General features: G+C 43.3%; 1 protein-coding gene across 1 annotated transcript in view; it reads right to left on the reverse strand.

Annotated features, from left to right (window-relative positions):
- The window catches only part of LOC122789363 (tyrosine-protein phosphatase non-receptor type 13-like), a 2,815,362-nt gene that overhangs the window by 1,713,348 nt on the left and 1,085,510 nt on the right, over positions 1–16,504 (reverse strand). The gene's annotated exons all lie outside the window — the stretch shown is intronic.

A 16,504-nucleotide genomic window follows, 5' to 3' on the forward strand; every position in this document is an offset into this window, starting at 1 on the left:
AGGTAGAACTGTCATTGTTAAGATCAGACCATGATCAACTTTCCCTGGACATCCATATCCCGTCCACACGCCCAGCCAAGGAAACCACTGTAAAGAATTTCTCAAAAGCAGACTTTGCCCTTGTGAAGACTGGGGTGGAATACTTCAGAGGCCCCGTGCTGGAGGTTAATACAGACCAATCTGCAGAATTCTTTACGAACGCATTGTATGAGCAGCTGCAGGTATGCATTGATCATGCTATCCCACATAAAACCATGACTCCTCCAAAACAGGAGACCTGTCTGGTTCACCCCAGCCATATATAAGCTGTACAACAGAAGGAGGAAACTACTACATAACACAGCAATATCCCACAGACCCAGATAGATCATAACCTCTCCTTTGCTAATCACATTGACAGAGAGTCATTGCTAAGAACTTTGTATAGCCCTCCTTCTCACATGGGTGTTTGCATGTAGATCATGTGAGGTCATTGTGGCCCTCTACTACTCACTCATCAGGACCATGTTTGACTACAATGCCCCTTTTTTGGTGTACCTTACCCAACACCTGCAGCAACTACAGTGAACACAACAGTACCTCCCCAAGAGAATCAACAGTACCTCCCCAAGAGAATCATGGGCTACACACAGATGTCCTATGCAGCTCAGCTAAAGGATCTCCAGCTCTACTCAGTTGCTTAACGACTACTCAAAGGTAATCTATGCCTGACGTACACAGCCATTTCAAACCCAGAAGTAATGGACATGCTCCACCTCATAACATCCAAGACCCTTACAGCTACACACTCCAGGGATGTAAACCTCAGCACAAACATAAATAGGACATGCTGCAGGGACAGATTCATTACTCACAGGCTCCCCTCACTCTGGAGTTGAATCCCAATTAAAGTTAGACATATCCCCTCACCAACCCTCTTCCAGCAAAATACAGGCACATGGATGGGAAATTGCAAATTCACCCCTGGGATCTCCACTGTGTCCCTGCTTGACAGAGGCACAGCAAAGTAGCCTTAAAGGGTGCCTTCTGTGACCTACTTTACAGAGGCACAGTAGGCTACTCTACTGGGGAGGCAGACGCCAAATACACTCTGCCTAGGCTTATGAATTCCCTAGTGCAGACAGCCTAATATTCACCTCTGCACCTATGTTTATGTTTGGGATGCACAATATTTGTTGCTGCTACTGTTTGCAGGTCTTTACTGCCGTAGCTTTCACAGTTTCTGTGAACAACTTGTGTATCTGCATAACATGTTTGATCATGACAGGGTGCGGGTATATTAATATATGTGTCTGTTGTCATTTAACTGTGTGCACAGGGTGGATTGCTGTATCGTGGGAGGTTCCTGGCTTAACACATACAACTGCCAGATATGTGTGACTGACTGCTATACTCAGACATGGCCTAAGTGTGTGAGCATGCCCAGTTCAGGCTTTCCATGGTTTGTTGCCTGACATGTGTCTCATTTATCCAAGTGTGTGAGCGTGCCCAGTGTGACCTTTCCATATGTTGAGATCTGAAGTCCACTACATTTGTGGTTGTGTGTGAACATGACCAATATTGACATTAATACTGTGTGTGTTGGAAGTCATGTTGTGTTCTTACTGCCAGACTCCTTTGTGTCATAACTCAACAGGGATTATGCTGTGCTTGCAGGGTTTCCATGGGATAGTTTGCAAAGACTTGGCAACTTTCTCTCATACTGGCTGAACACTGCAATACTGTCATGGTGTAGTGGTTCAGTACTTTCACTATGGTGCACAGTATCATGGGTTTGAGTCCCATCACTGCTGTAAATGCTCATACTGAGCAGACCAGACTAGTTAAGGGCCAGTTGGGCAACTATGAGCATGTTGCATTTTGTTTAGCTATGGCCTACTTAAACCAGGCTTGTCCGACATTGCTGTGTATTCACCAACTTGGGTGGACATTGGCAAACATTACTCCACAGTGACCACAGTTGTACTACTTGGTGTGTGTGATTCTGTTCATAGGTTCATACTAGGTTATCTGCCCTAGGGCATTTATAATCCTAGCCAGAGTGTGTTTGGCTTTCAACACACATTGTAAGTGGAGTTTGCCATTACATTTATCATGGTTAGTATACTGTGCCTCTGGCTAACAGTGACAAAGAAGTGATACCCAGGGTAAACTTACAATCTCCCATCCAGTCATCAGGATTTCTCTTGAAGAGAGTCAATGAGGGACTCTGGCTAACCTGGAGTGGGAGTTTACTCAAGAGTGGGGGGAGCCTCTGGGTTATGGATCTGTCACTCCAGCATGTCCTATTTATTTCAGTCCTGAGGTTCAGGTCTCTTGAGCGCATAGCTTGATAGGATTCTGATTTTCCAAGGTGCGGCATTGTCCATTGATTCCAGGTTGGACATGGCTTTATACATCAGGCACAGATAGCCTCTGGGCAGGCAGTATGCCACTGAGTGGAGCTGCAGTTTCTTTAACCGGGCAGTGAATGGCATGTGTTTGAGCCCTTTGATCCTCCTGGTGAGGTACTTTTGTGGTCTTTCCAGCTGCTGCAGGTGTCTGAAAAGGTACATCCCACAAGGGGCATTGTACTCAATTATGGGCTTGATGAGGGATGAGTTAAGAGGCACAATGACCGCCACTGATGTAGATGTGATTACCTTCATGATTAGGTGGGCTATATGAAATGTTTCTCTGAACACTTTGGCCACATGGTTGTCGAATATGAGATTGCTATCAACTTGGGTCCCCAGGTCCCTTATCACTTCTTCCATACTCAATGGGTTACCACATATGTAGTAATTTGTGGGCACTTAGTTTTTGACAAAGAGGAGGACTATACACTGTTTTGTGTTTAGCTTGAGGACAAGGCTCTGGCACCAGTTGTCTGTTTCTATGAGGTCCTTTTGTAGGATGCTTGTGTCAGCTGGAGGGTCAATTAGGGCGCCCAGTTTGCAGTCATCTACAAACTTGTTCACCAACAGTCCTTCTGTGTTGGCCTGTACCTCTGAGAAATATATACCAAACAAGGGAGGTCCCAGGACTGAGCCTTGTGGGATGCCACTTGTAGCTGGTTTGTGGTCTGACATGGCTCCAGCATTTCAGACCATGTGGGTTCTGTCCTTTAGCCAGTTTGCAACCCATCTAGTGACATAGGGGTTTCTATTGAAGCTGGTGATCTTATCTATGATGACCAAGTGGGGTACTGTATGGAAGGCTTTTGCAAGGTCCAGGTAGGCTGTGTGGACCACCATCCCCTCGTCAATGACCTTGGTGACTGTTTCAAATGACTCAACCAGGTTTAAGAGGCAGGATCTGCCCTTAACAAAGCCAAAATGGGTAGGATCCAGTGTCTGTGTGTCCCCAATATGTTTATTTCTGAGGTCCATGATGATCCTTTCCATAGCTTTGCAGACCAACCTAGTCAGACTTTGGGAGCGATTGTTTGCAGTATCCGTTGAGGCACCACCTTTGTGGAGAGGGTCCACTGTTGCTGTACACTGCTCTTTGGGTACATATCATGTGTTAAGGCTGACATTGAACAGTGGTTTTATGTGTGTGTTCAATTCTTCTTGGAGTTCATGTTGGACACAGCCCAGGACACCGTCTGGTCCCACTGATGCTGTGTGTTTTGCTTTGGAGAGGCTGGCTGTTACCTGAGCATGTTAGGGGGCCAGCACTCTGCTGGGATAGATATTTGCCCTTTTGGTGGGGAGGGGGGGGGGAGAAGTTTGCACTGAACCTGTCAGCTTGGATGTTGGCAATGTCTGTGGGTTTGTTGTAGTTTGTCACTTTGGACTAATTCTGAACATGTCTGGGGATTCCCACACAGGTTCCTACAATAAGTAAAGAATGCCTTGTAATTATCCTTGGTGTTCTGTACAATTTTTATCTCACAGATGGCCTTAGACAATTTTATGTGTGGATGCTGTTTTTCAATAATACTGGTCAGAGATGGCTTCCCTTTTTGTGATTTGGATCTATCATATAGTAGCTTCCTCCTTGTATTGTATGGTTTGTTTATGGCTGGGGTCCACCAAACAGGATGCCTGCCTTTGGAGGATTGGGTCTTGGTTTTATTTGGGATTGCATGATCCATGCATTCCTGACGGTGTTCATAGAATGCGTTTATAAAGGGTTATGAGGTCTGGGCCGTATTTTCCACAGACACAGGGGCTGTGAAGGATTCCACCTCAGTTTTGAGGTGTGTGACATATGCTTTAGTGAACATTTTTCACTGTGGTTTTCTGGCCATGGGCTGGGGTGGGGATGTGAATATCCAGTGAGATTACTATCTGGTGTGATCGTACCAGTGAGGGATACACTTCTGGTCTTGGGCACAGAGTCCCCATGTTGGTGATGATCAGGTCCAGTATGTTTCCCCTCTTGTGGGAGTGGTAGCAAGTTGTTCCATAGCATTTTGGTTTATAAATTCTGGGAACCTTTGGCCTAGGGTGTTGGAGCTAGGGTAATGCTCCCAGTGTATGTTTGGGTAGTTGAAGCCGCCCAATATAATGGTGTTTGGGGAGATCTTCATATTTTCATGTGTTCTCCTGTCGGCCAAGTGTGGTTCCTGGGTTTAGGAGGGTGGTCTGTAGCAGGCTATGAACTGGAAGGCAGTTTTACCCACTGTTGGTTACACATAGGTAGTCTCTGATGCTTCATGCTGTGCCACCAACCTGGGGGTGTGGGTGTCTTTGACAAATATTGATACTCACCCTCCTTTTGTAGTTTGTTCCATGTTTTGCAGCTGTAAAGCATGGTATGAGGTGTACCTGTGAATGCTAGGGTGCTCTTGGGAGCCTTGAACCAGGTTTCTGTTACTGCACAGATATCGACATTCTCCATGCTGAGAGTGTTTGGAGTGCGTGCATCTTGCAGTTTAGACTTCTGGCATTGAGTAGCATTACTTATACTTTCTTATCCCTTGTGATACCTATGGAGGTGGGTTTGTCTTTTGAGCCTTACCTAGAAAAGGCACTATGGGGGTGACAAGAGCCTTTGGCAATATCCAATAGGCCACATGTGATAGGTGAAATCCATCCCTAGCAAAGCATCATGTCTTGTTGAGCATCTCATCCCAGGCTGACAGGCATTGAATCCCTTCACTGACACCAATACTTAAGCCAATTGTTGTAATTGATCATCTTGTCTTCATACTGTGGCCTCATGTTTGGTGAGGGTAGGATGCTACTGAAGGTCATCAAGTTTGCATATACGACATGGTGGTAAATGCTGTTTAGCACTACCTTACATTGCTTAACACATGGCAATCATGCCTCAGGTGGTGCTGCAGGGCTGCCTATGTCAGATGCACATACTGCACTCCCTATACATGTTTGGAAACAGGTAGTGTCAAGTTAGGCATCCCTTTTACTATATGTGCGAGTCAGAGAGAGGTATCATTTCCAGGGTTCCTACTGAGCCAGTGTATGTGCTATGCGTTGCCTCTTTGCCAAGGCCAAGGCATACTGGGCACGCCTCCTTCTGCCTACTGGGGCAGGATCAGGTTGTTCCTCCTCCGAGTCACGCTCTGCCTGTGATGGCCTTGGCACTGGTGGGGGGCTGTTTGGCCCAGGCCTATGCTGGTCCTGTTGCAGCTGTTTTCGCAGGATCATATTATGTAGCATAGCACATACCATGACAATTTGGGTACATGTAGTTGGTGAGTATTGCAAGGCTCCACCAGATGTGTCCAGGCACCGGAACCGTGACTTGAGCAACCCAAATACACGCTCGATTACATTTCGTGTTTGTGCGTGTGCCTCATTATGGCGTTCTTGTTCAGGTGTGTGTGCGTTTCTGATGGGTGTCATCAGCCACGGCTCCAGTGCATAGCCAGCATCTCCCACTAAGTGACCATGTGGGATGTCCCCATTGGCAAATGTCTGGTACAGCTGCGTCAGATGCCAGATATGGGAATCATGGTAGCTTCCAGGGCAGCCAGCACAGACATTCATTATTATGCCCTGGGCATCACACACGACCTGGCAGTTGATGGAGGGAAAGCCCTTGCGGTTAATGTAGGCCCTACCCTGCTCACCAGCTGCTATTTGCTGGAAGAGACGCATATTGCTGGCCAATACCTCACGGGAATTGGGGAAATATACATGATCACCGACATGTGCTGACATGGCATCCAGGAACGATGCTGATGCCTGTGATATCCCCATCATATCACCAGTTGGTCTCTGAAAGGTACCTGTTGTTAGTATTCTTAGGCCAACACATACCTTGGTTTCCACTGGGATGGGTTCCCCCCTGTTGGTTCTGTGTGTGAGGCGTGGCCTGCACAGCTCAACAATTTGCTGCAGGAGGTCTCTGTCCACTCTATAGCGCTCCACTATCTCCAGCTCATGTAACCCCTGGTAGGTGATCCTGGACCTGTACACTCTTCTCCGTCTCCTCACTGTGGGTTGTCCGGCAGCATTTGCATTGTCACCACCCTCAGCATGTTGCATATGTCGTCTTATAACAGCAATGGCAGCCCTAGCATTTTTTGTCTGAGTGAAACTTTTTCAGTTTTCACTTCTAGTAGCATACTCCAGTGTTTCAGTGTCTCTTGTGAGAAACAAACTGCACTGTTGTTTGCAGAGTTTTAAGTGCTGGGCTGGGCTAGGCTAGTCTTCTGCCTGTGTTATTGCCTGATTCAGGTTGTTTTCACCTACTAGCTCTACTACTATCACCTGGTAGCTGCCTGCTATTTGTTGTGCTTCCTTTTTCCTTTCTGTTTCCTCAGATGGAGTGACGCGCATACAAGCGCAAACACGCTCACAGCAGCTCACACATGCGCATACATGCTTAGACGGACTAAAACTTACTTATTCGGGCTAAAACGTGCACACACCAGCGCAAACAAGTTTACAGGTCTTCCAACAGCCTTATACATGCTTACTCTGGCTTAAATGCGCGCACTCACGCTTCCACGCGCGCACTCTGTCTTACTCAAGTTTACAGGCGCGCACACCCGCACATACCCGCTCAGCAAGAAACTCTGGTGTTATCCACAGTATACACCTTCCATTTCTTGGCTTTCCCTGGCCTACCTGTTGACACATCTCTTTACATGATGTCTAACTGACACCTAACAGATGCCACTGTCCTCCAATGAGCTGCACTACTTTCATACATACACCCCTTGTGATGTCACCTATCTCCTACTCTGTTCATCCCCATATCCTACTCCTACAGTCCACTGACTGTGCTCATTTGCTATGTAAAAGTGCGATTCACTATCCTAACACTGATTTATATAGGATTACCTATTAATGCTTGGTTACATGTCTTAGACTGGGCTTCTCCCCTTAGCAACCCCTACTCGGTGGCCATGTTGTTTTCAGCATGCTATTCCCTTACATTGTAATTTGACAATTTTCATAAATTCCATGTTTGTGGCTTTTATTGACTTATTTTATGATTTTTATAGCGCACCCTGTTTGCGCGGCGCTGCGCTACACTTAAACATCGGAAATCGGCGAAAAAAAATATTTTTATTTTAATTTTGCATCAGGGAAACTTTCCAATGGCCGTATATTTGGCCATTGGCATGCTTCCTCAACCATATGCAACCTTTATTTGGAGCTGACAAGGCTCCATTGTGCTATCTGCAGAACGGTACTCAGTTGTCAACTGAGTACATTTCTGCAGCTAACACGTCTCCTACTCGGACAGGTTTCTGCTTCCTGGATCGCAAATTTACCTCATTTGCATGCCTTTCAGCTGCAAGTGAGGTAACTTGCATATCATAGCCCTCTCCGTGTAGGAGACGTGTTAGGAGCTCTCTTACACGCCCCTACAGGCTGTTCGTGGATCTCTCGTCGGACATGATGGCTGCATGGGGTCTTACTCTACTCGTAGACTCCGTGGAAGCCATGGTGAATCCGGCCCATAATTTTCAGTTTGACATAGAATGATTACAGAAGATCTAATTTATATATAGAAAAGCTTAAAAAATAGTGCAATGTCAAGTATTACAATACAAAAGTTGTGCACAATAAACACCAAATACCTCTGCTAAAGTACTCTGTACAAACTTGAATCCAAAAACAGTAAGCTGAGGTAAGGCTCCAGAATCCAAACAGTTGAACAGGTAAATGAATCAGTCTTCAAATAGTAGTAAAAAGCAATGCCTTCTTTAATGTCACACAAGCGCTTTCACACAATGCTTCATCAGGTGTATATAAAAAATAGTCAGCAGCACCTCTTTATATACCTTGAATTAACCACATGACTTACAAATCTAATTAATTTAAAGTTATATACTTTTTTAAGAAACAAGTTAAAATAAGTTAAAGTAAATAAATGAATATATGAAAATATATTGATTCACAACTAATATAACTGTTCGTAATATATATAAAAATGAATATAAAATATAATCTATATGTATTTAATTATATATTTGATAAAAAATACAAAAGCATCCTAAAAATATATATATATACAAATGTATAAACAGGCTTAATACATAAATATATACAAATGTATATAGTTATGAATACAACGTGGTCTATAACAACTGTATACTAAATTAGAATCCTACTTCCATACTTACCTACGTAGTCCCCTTCTTTTCAAAATGGGCTTAATGGGCATACTATCACTGAGTCCATGGCCACAATTGGCCCACAACATAACTATCCATTTAGCCTCTACCTCTTCAGCTCTATCCCTAACATCCCCACATCTCAGACTCTCAAAGGTCCTGGAAACTATCATAAATTTAAACCTGTGCTGTTCTCCCTCTTTAGAAACATGTTTAGACAGGGCATAGAAGATGGTCTTAGGAAAGTTCAACAACTGAGGGGGACAAGAGCCAAACCATACTTTTCAGATAAGAGTTACAGAGAAGTAAGTGAGAGGGATAGTATTTTGAATGTTAACATCTCATACTCTAGGGATGTTTGGAAGTATACTAGTATCATCAATAATCATTGGAAAATATTAATGACAGACCCTGTTATAAGTAGGGTTATTGGTTCAAAGCCACAGTTTACTTTTAAAAATAAAAAGAACCTTAGGAGAAGGCTATGCATCAATAGAGATAGTGTTAGTGTTATTAGTTCTAGTGGAACGAAACCGTGTGGTAATTGTAATCAGTGTCAATTTATTGTCAAGGAATTATATTTTAGACATCCAGATACAGGTAGAGTCTTTGACATTAGAGTTAGTGGCACATGTGTTACTACGCATGTGATATATCTTGCTACCTGTTGTTTATGCAATTGTTTCTATGTAGGCAAGACAGATCACAGTCTAAGAGAGAGAATCAGAGAGCATATATATCATATAGGCAAGAAGTCTGATTGTAATGCCCTGTCTAAACAGGCCTTTCTGGTGTCTCAAGGATGTTTATCTCCATATTCCAACCCATCCTCTTTTCAGGAGGTTATTGCATTTCTCTTTTGCTTCCTGGCATTTTCAGTTCTGTGCTTTGCCCTTTGGCCTTTTTACTGCTCCAAGGTGTTCACGAAATGCCTCGCTCCTGTGATTGCTTTTTGCAGGTTTCAAGGGATCCAAATATTTCCTCACTTGAACAACCTGTTGACTCAGGCATCCTCTCTGGAGATCTTTTTGCAAAATCTTCATTTTGCCACTTTTCTTCTTCAGAGCCTGGGTTTCATGATAAACTTCAAAAAGTCTTCTTTGACTCTTTCTCAGGATCATGTCTTTCTGAGTTGCAGGATTCAGACAATAGCAATGCTGGCATCCCTGCCTCCTCCAAAAGCCTTAACTGTCATTACTTATTTTCAATCTCTTCTTCCCCTGGTCTCCATTACAGTCAGGGAGTATCTGAGAGCTCTGGGCTTCATGGTTTCCACCATTCTGATGCTCCCTCTGGCCAAACTCCACATCAGAAAGTTCCAGTGGTTTCTAAAGTTGGTGTGACTTTAACATGCACATCCTCTAGACTTCACAGTTCCTCTTCTTCCTTGTCTCAAAATGGAATGCCTCGGTGGATTCAGCAGATGTCTCTGAATCCAGGGCTCCCTTTTCACCCCTCTCTTTCCTCTCAGGATCTGTTCGCCAATGCTTCAGATGTGGGATGGGGAGCAACGTTGGGCTCCCTGAAGGTACAGCGAGTATGGTCACCTCATCAGCAGGTGCAGAACATCAATGTCAAAGAGATGAGATCTCTTATGCTGGCTCTTCAGGCCTTTCATACTCTGCTGTGCAGGGCCTCTTAAGGTATTTACAGACAATACCACAGTTTTGTGGTATATCAACAAACAAGGGGGAACAAGATCTTTCTTTACTGCTTGGCACTTCTGGTAGGGGATCTGGCTGTCAAGTACCACGGGACTCTTTGGGCAGTTTATATCCCTTCAGATCAGAACAGTGGCAGATACTCTGAGCAGGTCCTTCACTCAATCCCATGAATGGATGCTTCACAGGGATGTGTTTCTGGACGTTGTTCACCACTAGGGTACTCCTCAAGTAGATCTCATTGCCTCCCCTCTGAACTATTAACTTCCTCTGTTTTGTGCCAGAATCCCAGGTCCTCTGGTGTGGAAGTTGGATGTCCTCTCATTTTCTTGGAAGGGGATGTTTCTTTAGGCATTCCCTCCCCTTTCTCTCATTCTGAAAGTCTTATTCAAGATTCAACAGGATGCTCCAAAAACTTTGCTGGTGACTCCCCTTTTGGCAGTGACGGCACTGGTTCCCTCTATGTCTGCATCTAGCCAGGGGCAATCGTCACAAGTTACCTCACAGGGTGAATCCACTAATACAAGACAAGAAATCTCTCATCCATCCCCACCTGTCCACACTTCAACTGACACTGTGAGTGACAGTGTTTTGATTCCTCGTAGACGCATTTTTTCTGAGGAAGTGCTGCAGGTCCTGCAGGAGGCCAGAAAACCTATTACTAGGAAATCCTACTTACCTAAATGGAAGAGATTTTCTACTTGGTGTCTTTCTCGTAAACTGGACCCACTTACTGTGGATGTTCCTTTGATTCTTTCTTGTGTGAGTTGCTCAATGCTGGTTTGGCCTATTCGTCTATTAAGGCCCACATATCAGCTCTTTCTGCTTGCCTGCCTTTAACTCCTCCTTTAGCTTCCAGATTTGAGGCTTAGCAATTTCTTAAAGGTTTCCTTAATATTAGGCCTCCCAGGAAGCCTGTTCCTCCTCCCTGGGATCTTAATTTTCTTCTGGATAAATTGACTGTGGCTCCTACTGATCCTGCTGTTTCAGCTTCCTTGCAACATTGTTCTTGGAGGCAGTTATTTTGTTGCTCTTACTTCTGCCAGATGGGTGTCTGCGTTGCAAGCCCTTATGGCTTTCTGCCTTTTTTGATATTACATGAGGACAGGGTGTCCTTGCATACTAATCTTTTTTTATGCCTAAAGTGGTTAATGAACTGTCACTTAATCAGTCTATTAATTTGCCTACTTTTCTCCCCTGTCCACAATCAGACATGAGAGGATGCTGCATACTTTGGATGTCCACAGACAGCTCATATTTTATTTGGATACGACTAAAGACATCATAAAATCTAATCAGTTTGTTTCCTTTCATCCTAGGTCTTTAGGATTAGCTATTTCCAAGCAAACTACTTCTATATAGATTTCAAAGGCTATTTCTTTTTATTACACTTTTCATGGCAAGAGCGTTAATTCTCCTGTAAAGGCTCATTCTACGAGAGCTGTGACTTCTTCTGGTGCTTTTTTCAATGGCTTAAACACGAATTATATTCTTGAAGCAGCTACCTGGACTTCTATGCATACTTTTACTAAACACTACAAGTTGGAAGGTATCTCCAGAGCTAGAGCTGGTTTTGCTAATGCCATTCTTCATGGCTTCTTAGAGGGCTTTGCTGCTGCTTCCTCCTCCCTAGTTTCTTCTTGAGCTTTGGCACTCTCCCATACATAATGAATACTGCAGCAGTGAATGTAAGGACAAAATACAGTTGTGTAAAATCACACCATAATAGTAAATGTCCTTGCCTTCACTGCTGCAGTATTCACTCCCTCCCTCCATCCTCCTAGTCTTTTTCCTTCTGGATGTGCAGGTTCTCTTTGATTTTCCTTGGACTTGTGTTCCTACTGAGGCAATCAGTTCTGAGGATGGTATGCCTGAACTTCAACTTTACACTACGCAAGAAGCATTTGGGTGATGTTCAGCATACCTTAAAGCAATGGGAGGCTTTAGTAGACTGGCCGGATGTCAGGCTTCCACAGCAGGGAATCCCATATATAAATGATGAATACTGCAGCTATGAAGGCAAGGACATTTACTGTTGTGATAAGATTTTACACAACTGTACTTACCATGTTCAAGTTTTTGTTAATGTGAAATGAACCAGAACGGCTGCAATATTAATGGCTATTAAATATTATACCTATATATATATATATATATATATATATATATATATATATATATATAAATATAATACACACACACACACACACACACATACACACACACACATGCATGTAGTTTTCTGTCATGTTTAAGCTGTACCTTGTATCAGCAATGACGTTTGTATAGAAACAGTAGTATTCATGATGAATAGTGAAGCTGTAAAGGGAGCCAATAGTTCGGATTTAGAAACAATTTGTATACTACAAACAACAAAGTGGTACAGTTCCTGACAACACTGATGACATTTGTAATTCTAAGAAAAGGCTTCCAGAGGCAGGTGCTCCACACTGTGCAGAAAGATTGCAAGAAATTATGAATATGAGCAATGGTGAAACACAGGTTTGCCATTCAGAAATATTGTAGATACCCATTACTCAGGTGAGATGAGCAAGTAAAAACTGATACAGTTTATGGAAAACAATTCCCACAAGCACAGCAGTAATGCTAGGAGCCACAGCTTGACTAACTCACCTAAATCAGAGTGGTGGACTCTAACCAATGCAGAGACTTACTCTGTTATGACAAGATCTGCAGCAACATGTACTATGTCACCCACATCTGACATTATGGTCTTACAGATCAGCAAATCAAAGATCGATTACAAGCAAAGCCTAAGTTACCAAGGACCATATGCAACATGTCAAACCACATAAGACAGCTTGAACATGTGTCAGCTTTCTGTATAAATTTGACTTCAGTATTTTGACCACAGCACCTTTCCAGCTTACAAAAAAGGATATCCCACTGGTCTCCACTGCATCCACCTCAAGGATACTAAGTTCCCGAATGTGCTGACAAGGCAACTGGAAGATCAAGTTCCTCAGTCTGCACAAGGCAAAGCCACCACCATCTATGGCTTCTATAACATCACTCTCCTGCCCTTGCTCCTGAACTCCAGATTGCCTATACCCTGCACTCAAGTCACTACTTGTCTGCCTAATATACATATGCACATGCATGACATTTACAACCACTTTCTACAAAATGACTTTCTTGGTGGAGAGGCATCTAGATGATAAGGCTAAGGTGTGTAATAACTACTATGAAGTACACTGTGCCAGACGTCTGGATAAAACTTACTAAATGTAGTAAAGTAACTTTAGATGGTGATGAGAGTGATAAGCAGAGTCCAATTAGATGGCAGAAATGGAAATCCTCCCCCGGCCATAAATGTCAACTTCTGTATGGTATAGCACAGGAAAACAGATTCAAAGATTCAAAAGAAACTTTATTGTCATTTAGGAAACACAAGTGCTACCTAAATGAAATTTAAAGTGTCAGGTATTTTACAGGAAAAAAACAAACAAACACAAAAAGACCAGATATAAGTATTAAACAATAACTATAGTACAAAAGCAAATGTCTTTGAAGCTGACATACATGCTTGTACACTATTCATATACACTGGACAACACTAACTACTAGATGACTAACAAGTGAAAATAAAAGTACACTATATACAGAGGTGAGATTGGGTGATATTGCACTTAAGGAAGTAATTGGAATTGCATGTGAATGAGAATATATTCATATTAGTCTGCAATAAATAAATAGAATTACTGTAGGGAAAAAAGGAAAAGAATGAGAGCGTAACAATCTGTTATAGTTTTGGTACATCCAGATTTATGTCTGCATTAATGAGTCTTATTGCAGTTGGATAGAAACTGTTCATGAATCCAGAGGTCTTGCAGCAGATACTCCGTAACCTTCCACTAGATGCAAGTTTAGTGAACCAACCATACCCTGGATGACAAGTATCACTCAGTACTTTGCAAACTCCTTTTTACATCTCAGTTCAAAGAGCTCCTGCAAGGTATGAAGACTAGTGGCCACAATCTTTTCTGCTGTTCTTATTATTTGCAGCTTCTTCCTTTCAGCCATTGTGCTCTTACTGAACCATACAGTGCAGTTGCTGGTAATGATGCTCTCAATGGCTCCTCTGTTGAAGGTATTTAGAGCATTCATAGAGATCTTTGCTTTTTTAAGCCTTCAAAGGAAGCGTAGTCATTGGTGGGCTTTTTCATTGGCTGACCTGTGTTTGTACTCCAAGGACAATTCTCTGATATATGTATCCCCAGGAACATTGTAGTTTAGACTCTCTCCACTTCTTTACCATTGATCTTGAGGGGCAGGTGCATGGCAGAGCTTTTTCTGAAGTCAATAATGATTTATTTTGTTTTACTGATGTTCAGGTCCAAATTATTGTTATTGCACCATTCAGTCAGGGAGTTGAACTCATTCCTATACCCAATCTCGTCATCACCAGTTATGAGTCCCATCATTGTGATGTCATCTGTGAATTTGAAAATGTGGTTGTTACTAGCCTTCACAGAGCAGTTATGGGTAAGGACTATGAAGAGTAGAGGACTCATCACACAACCCTGGGGTACACTGGTGTTGATTGTAATACTCCCTGAAGTGTTGTTACAAGCACAAGTCCTTTGTGGTCTTCCAATTAGGAAATTGAGGATCCAGTTGCATGCCCTTTATTTATGCCAAGGTTGATCAGCTTTTCTATAAGTTGCATTGGAATCACCATATTGAATGCCAAACTGAAATATATGAACAGCCTCCTGGCATAGTTGTTATTCTCTTCAGGATGCTCCAATGTAAGGGGAAGTGCCACATCTGGGCAGATTATATACCATAACAACACACTTGACATTGACAAATTATACTGCCACATAGTATAGTAGTTGGCATGCTGAGACCAGTGCAGTGGTGCGGTGCAGTGCAATGCACATGCTACTTAAAGAATGCATAAGACATTACTACACAACAGTACAAGTTGAGAGTATCAGGCAGGCTGGCCACTACAGTGTGCATGGGTGACCAAGGACATACCAAACAAGAAAATGCAGCAGACAATGTGGGCTATAGGACTTTTCCTCCTCCTTAAAGTGACTGAATGGATTCCATCTGATTTCCCATTTTACCTGAGTTATCTTGTTTATATTTAATGAGACTCATTTAACTAAATTTCTTTGACTCAAATAGTGACACAATTTCTAAACTACAGTATTATAGAGTAGTTTAGATCCATGCCAAATGAAGTATCCTGGAGCAGCTAAGACCCACGTTAGTTTTCATCCTGTGCAAATGGAGGACACCCCCCCCCGGGATTCATGAAGCTCGGCGCAAGGCTGGCATAAGGGCTGCGCCGGCGGTGCAGTGAATAGCCGGCGTAGTAGCGCCATATGCATATTAATGAGAGTGCACCGCAACCACAGACACGCGTCGTAGTGTACGTGAGCGAGCCCAAGTAGGATGCGTCCGGAGGCGTGGCTAAGCCGGCATGCGGTGAGCAACCTAATGTGCTGACTGCCACGGTCCGCCCATAATAGTAATGGCAGCAGCCAGGGCCCGTGCAGAATGAAACGCATGTAGAGTATGCAACATAGTACCCGTCCCAACTAAACGGAAAAGCAAATACAACCCACGAAGGCTTAAGTGTACCCGTCCAAGGAGCAAAGGATACGCATAAGACCGTGTTTGTCCCGCAATGCACCGTCAGTGGTTATACTCATAGAAGGTGTACCGCAGCATGTCAGCGCGCCGCACCGACATAGGAGTAGCGACTAAGGTTACCACCTGTCCCACTTTGCAAGGGGCAGTCCCTCTATGGGCAGTTGTGTCCCGATAAAAAATATTAACAATGGCAAATGTGCTAAGATTGTAGGACATAATGATATCCCGTATTTAATGTAATGGTTGCATGAATTGGTTATTTCTGTAACTGAAATATCTCAATGTCACAAGAAACAGAATAAGCAACCAAAATGCCACAACAATAAGCTTTTATTTAGGCAAACAAGTGAAGTTCTATGCCATATAGTGACCGTGTGTATGTGTTGGCCTGTAAAATCAGATGTGAGTCCCGGAAATATCCCACCTTGGCAACTGGAAAAGGTGGCAACCCCAGTAGCGACATGGGCATGGTCACCAGGGTTACCAGCTGTCCCAATGTGCCATGGATAGTCCCTCATTGGACAGTTGTGTCCCTGCAAAATCGAAAAAGGAAAATGACCTGAGATTCCCTGCCAAAATATTCCCGCAATATACATGTAATAGTAGCATAAAACATCTAATTTGTATATGAAACACATACATGGCATAAGAAACTGAATAAGGAACCCAAATGCTAACAGAATAA

The sequence above is a fragment of the Protopterus annectens genome, chromosome 14.part0 (genome assembly GCF_019279795.1).
Source record: "Protopterus annectens isolate FY-2018-M chromosome 14.part0, PAN1.0, whole genome shotgun sequence".
Lineage (NCBI taxonomy): Eukaryota > Metazoa > Chordata > Ceratodontiformes > Protopteridae > Protopterus > Protopterus annectens.